We start from the raw sequence: 5,993 nt of genomic DNA, 5'->3' as shown, positions 1-5,993 counted from the left end.
TCATATGCACCTCTCCAGCACTGACAGGGAGATTCTTTACGACTGAGCCATCTGGGGTTCCCATACCACCTGGGAAGGGTCGCATGCCAGCAGTTAAATGCTTCAGCAGACGAGTGACCCACAGCAGAAAAGTGACACATATCAATTCTATTCTTAGCATATTGACCCTTTCTAGTCACAAAGCTATCTAACTGCAAGAGGATAGGAAAATGATTCTCCCACAAGCTTAGAAAGGTAAGAGACCAGGGAAAGTGGCCACTCAGCTTCTATGACATCTTGGGTAAACTACTTCATCTCTTGTGGCTCTGTTTCTTCATCTATAGAATGAAGATAATGATAGAATCTTGCTTATAACGTTGTAAGGATTCAGGTAATACACAAAAAGCACATTTAATACCTAATTTTTCCATGAATACTATTATTAAGTACCAATTATTGTGCTAAGAAATAGAGTGGAACGTAGGCTGCGGAATCAGGCTTTTCTTGGTTTGACTCTTGGCTTGGCCAGCTACTGGATGTGACTTAGACAAGTGGCTTGACCTCTCTAATCCTCAGCATCCTTCCTATAAAACTGTGAACTAAAAAACATTCACCTGCAGGTAGTCACGAGGATTAAATGTGAAGCAGGTAGCATAATGGATAAAATACATAGTTCAATTAATAGGAATTATTATCCAGAACATATTCAACATCCTAGACAGAAACTGTTTCTACTGTTCTATTCATTTCATCAATAAACATGCACAGGGTACCTATGTGGTTATCTAAACTCACTGGGAAAAATTAACTTTTTCAGATTACATCAGTTTAAAGAAAAAATGAAAAATGAAACAAACAAAACCTTACATTATCCAGAGTAATATATTTCTTGATCCAATCCTCCCCCTTCTTTTCTTGTACTCATTCCCTCCAAAATCCAGCCCCACTCAGATTCTTCCCAATCATTTTTCAAGACCCCAAAGGGCATCTTGTGGTTTCCCCAATAACTAGTCCTCTTTCCTTCATTTCTTTTCCTCTTCCTGCATTGAACCACTAGAGAGGGCTCCCCAAATCCCACCAGCTTCATTGCAAACCAGCAGAAATGAATAAGATGGTGCACAGAGGGGATGTTCTGTTGTAAATCAGCTGTTGAGCACCTCCTTTAACTAATTTTTAATTTGCAAACAATAAATTCTCAAGCCATACACCATATTCCTATGACCACCTGTCTCTGGTCAAGAATATTCACTATAATCAATCTTTTCTTTTACATAGTAGTACAGATCTTAGCACAATCAGGATGAGCATTCACTGTTAACTAAAAGTTAAGTTACAAATCTGCCCAACCAGCTGACCCCACTTCTACTACAAGTTCAGAAAAACAACTTCAAGTACCACAAAAAGATAGAGAGTTGGTATTTTCCTTAAATGTGAATTCTTAATAATTATCTATATACTTTTCTACTGTTCTAGCTCTAATATCCTACAGACAATCAATAAATACCTAGTGACAGCTTATATATAGTGGTGGCTGAGGGAGAGAAGTTTATAATCTCCCCTAGCTCTAACCCCAGGCATTGATACACAACAAAAGACCCCACATGTCACTTCTGCCTGATGGCCTTGGCCACCCCCTCCACAGCGCAGTGCTGCTCTGGGGCTGCACTGTGCTTAATCTGGAGAGAACCCCGGGCTTCCCTGGTCTCAGAAACCTGGTATGTCCCAGGAAGGTTTATCTGCCTCTCTGCCTTTTCACTGTCAGCCAAATTCACAGTGGGTCTCTTCTTGTCTGTGAGAGGCAGCATGGAGGACTCTCCAGGAGAGAGCAGCCCCAGTGTACTTGGCTAGGATGAGGCTGTGTCTCCTTCAGTGGGTTGGTGACCAGGTCTTCAACTACTCAGCCACCTGATCTAAGATACTTTCTGCTTCCTTCCTAAAAAAATCTCGCTCATTGGGCCTGCAAATCTTTTCATCTTTTGTGTGTGTGTGTGCGTGATACAGAACATGTGCGTGAGTGTGAGTTTCTATGTGCATGTGTTTTAATTTAAGGCGATGTCTAGTTCTGTTTCTCAGTATTTATATTATATTCACTTAAAATGTGAACTCATATTGAATTTTCCCCTTTGTAACACACACCTTTGATTTTTAAAAGTATTCTTATTTATCCATTCAACAGATATTTATTCCTGCCAATACTGTGACAGTGATGGGTAAAATAGCTCTTATAGAATTTATATTTTATTGGGGTTAATAAACATTAAATGACTACACATAATTATTTAGTTATAGTTATGGTAAATATAAAAAATGAAAATGAATTGCTAAGAGAGAATATGACACAGCACCTAAGAGGGAGGAAAGTCTTTCTTTCATCAGGAGAAAGTCTTTCCTAAGGGTGTACTGATGGAGCTGGACTCTGAAGGGTAAGCAGAAAATAACTGGGCAAAGAAAGTGTGTGGGGTGAGGAAAAGTGCAGTAGCAGAAAGCATTCGAGGAAGTTGAAACAGCATGTGCAAAGACCCTGGGGGAAGGGAAAAGCTGAATCCTCTCAGAAATTGAAAGAATGTGGCTGAAATGCAAAGATCTAGGAGCAGAGTGCCCAAGAGGAAGCTGGTAAGCAGGGGCCAGATCTTGAGGGGCCTGTTAGTTACACTAAGGACTCTAGTCTTTACCTTATGGGTTGTGGGAAGTATGAAAAGATTATAAGCAAAAAAAGTAGCATGATTCTTTTTAAAAAAGATTATTCTAACAATTGGGTGGGAAAGATATTGCAGGAAGGAAGTAGAATTTAAAAGCTATTTCACTAATTCTCACAGAGATAATAGCCTGTGGCAATGGACATGAAGAAAACTGAGCTGTTTTGAGATATATTAGACAACAATTAAGGCTTGAAAACTAAAAGTAGTAGATACTTAAGTTGAAATTTAAGTGCAAAGTTTAAAAGGGTGTGGGGAAACAAGTTTCAGGATGTCCTTATTTAGAAAGGGTGGCTGGATTACTTCAAGAGAGTAACATTTATGCAGAAGCTAAAGGGTACAATGGCAAGGTCAAATTATATATATATATGTATATTATATATAAAACATAATCATAGATTACACATTCATATCATATATCTTCATATATATATGAAAGTCTATTCATATTATATTGAGAATATATATATTCAAATATGCTCTTAAGAACAAAAAAGGAACTCTGGGATGTTCAGGTCATACTCCTCTAGAACATTGGGCTACACAGAATGGATCACTCAGTCCAGCTGGTTTGCTTGAGAAATAATGGATGAAGTTAGACTATGCATTTATATTACATAATTTAAATTGTGCCTACAGACTTAATGCTACTCTCCCTCTTAATTCCTGAAAGAAGGACTTATAGCCACTGAAACCACTGGTTTTGGGGAAGCCAGGCACAGACACAGCAGCTGGAGAGAAAAACCTCTAGCTGTCTTCATTTCCTTCAGGCTTCTGAATCTTTCCTGGCTCCTGAGAATGTATGAATAGTGAAGGATGATTGTGACCATCTGCTCATTCTGGGAAAGTGCCATCGGATTGTGAAGAAAGCACTGAGCTAAGAGTTAGGAAATTAGAGTTCACATTCCAATTTTCGACTTGGCCTTGGAGTGCCTTGGGCAAATTACTTGCCCTATCTGGCCCTTGGTTTTCCAGATATGGAATTTGAACTAGTTTATGTCTGGGGTCCCATTCTCCAAGCCAGGCTTCAGCAATACATGAACCGTGATCTTCCAGATGTTTAAGCTGGTTTCAGAAAAGGCAGAGGAACCAGAGATCAAATTGCCAACATCTGCTGGATCATCAAAAAAGCAAGAGTTCCAGAAAAACATCTACTTCTGCTTTATTGACTATGCCAAAGCCTGTCACTGTGTGGATCACAATAAATTGTGGAAAATTCTGAAAGAGATGGGAATACCAGACCACTTGACCTGCCTCTTGAGACATCTGTATGCAGGTCAGGAAGCAACAGTTAGAACTGGACATGCAACAACAGACTGGTTCCAAATAGGAAAAGGAGTACATCAAGGCTGTGTATTGTCACCCTGTTTATTTAACTTATATGCAGAGTACATCATGAGAAATGCTGGGCTGGAAGAAGCACAAGCTGGGAGAAGAATCAAGACTGCCGGGAGAAATATCAATAACCTCAGATATGCAGATGACACCACCCTTATGGCAGAAAGTGAAGAACTAAAGAGCCTCTTGAGGAAAGTGAAAGAGGAGAGTGAAAAAGTTGGATTAAAGCTCAACATTCAGAAAACTAAGATCATGGCATCTGGTCCCATCCCTTCGTGGCAGATAGAGTGGGAAACGGGAAACAGTGGCTGACTTTATTTTTTTGAGCTCCAAAATCACTGGAGATGGTGACTGCAGTCATGAAATTAAAAGATGCTTACTCCTTGGAAGGAAAGTTATGACCAACCTAGAAAGCATATTCAAAAGCAGAGACATTACTTTGCCAACAAAGGTCCATGTAGTCAAGGCTATGGTTCTTCCAGTAGTCACGTATGGATGTGAGAGTTGGACCATAAAGAAAGCTGAGCACAGAAGAATTGATGCTTTTGAACTGTGGTGTTGGAGAAGACTCTTGAGAGTCCCTTGGACTGCAAGGAGATCCAACCAGTCCATCCTAAAGGAGATCAGTCCTGGGTGTTCATTGGAAGGACTGATGCTGAAGCTGAAACTCCAATACTTTGGCCACCTCACGTGAAGAGTTGACTCATTGGAAAAGACTCTGATGCTGGGAGGGATTGGGGGCAGGAGGAGAAGGGGACAACAGAGGATGAGGTGGCTGGATGGCATCACCGACTCGATGGACATGAGTTTGAGTGAACTCTGGGAGTTGGTGATGGACAGGGAGGCCTGGCATGCTGTGATTCATGGGGTCGCAAAGAGTTGGACATGACTGAGCGACTGAACTGAACTGATCCTTAGTGATCAACTTTGCCTTAAGTTGTTTATTATGTCTTAGGATATCAGTCAATAATACTAGGGTGTCAAGGAGCAACAGTTAGAACTGGACATGGAACAATGGACTGGTTCCAAACTGGGAAAGTAGTATGTCAAGGCTGTATATTGTCACCCTGCTTATTTAACTTATATGCAGAGTACATCATGAGAAATGCCAGGTTGGATGAAGCACAAACTGGAATCAAGATTCCTGGGAGAAATATCAATAACCTCAGATATGCAGATGACACCACCCTTATGGCAGAAAGTGAGAAGGAACTAAAGAGCCTCTTGATGAAAGTGAAAGAGGAGAGTGAAAAAGTTGGCTTAAAACTCAACATTCAAAAAACAAAGATCATGGAATTTGGTCCCATCACTTCATGACAAACAGATGGGGAAACAGTGACAGACTCTCTTTTTTTGGACTCCAAAATCACTGCAGATGGTGACTGCAGCCATGAAATTAAAAGATGCTTGCTCCTTGAAAGAGAAGTTATGACCAACCTAGACAGCATCTTAAAAAGTAAAGACATTACTTTGCTGACAAAAGTCCATCTAGTCAAGGCTTTGGTTTTCCAGTTAGAGGAGGAAACGGCAACCCACACCAGTATTCTGGCCTGGAGTATCCCTTAGACTATCCACAGGGTCGCAAAGATTCGGACATAACTGAGCGACTTTCACTTCACTTCATGGTTTTCCCAGTAGTCAGGTATGGACGTGAGAGTTGTGCTATAAAGAAAGCTGAGTGCCAAAGAACTGATGCTTTTGAACTGTGGTGTTGGATAACACTCTTGAGAGTCCCTTGGACAGTAAGGAGATCAAACCAGTCCATCCTAAAGGAAATCAGTCCTGAATATTCATTCGAAAGACTGATGCTGAAGCTGAAGCTACGATACTTTGGCCACCTGATGCAAAGAATTGACTCATTGGAAAAGACCCTGATGCTGGGAAAGATTGAAGGCAGGAGAAGAAGGGGATGACAGAGAATGAAATGGGGGATGACATCACCATCAGTGGACATGAGTTTGAGCAAGCTCCGGTAGTTGG

This window comes from Bubalus kerabau, chromosome 15 (assembly GCF_029407905.1).
Source record: "Bubalus kerabau isolate K-KA32 ecotype Philippines breed swamp buffalo chromosome 15, PCC_UOA_SB_1v2, whole genome shotgun sequence".
In the NCBI taxonomy this organism is placed as follows: Eukaryota; Metazoa; Chordata; class Mammalia; order Artiodactyla; family Bovidae; genus Bubalus; species Bubalus kerabau.
The sequence above is the reverse complement of the archived record's forward strand: the minus strand, read 5'-3'. Positions refer to the sequence as shown.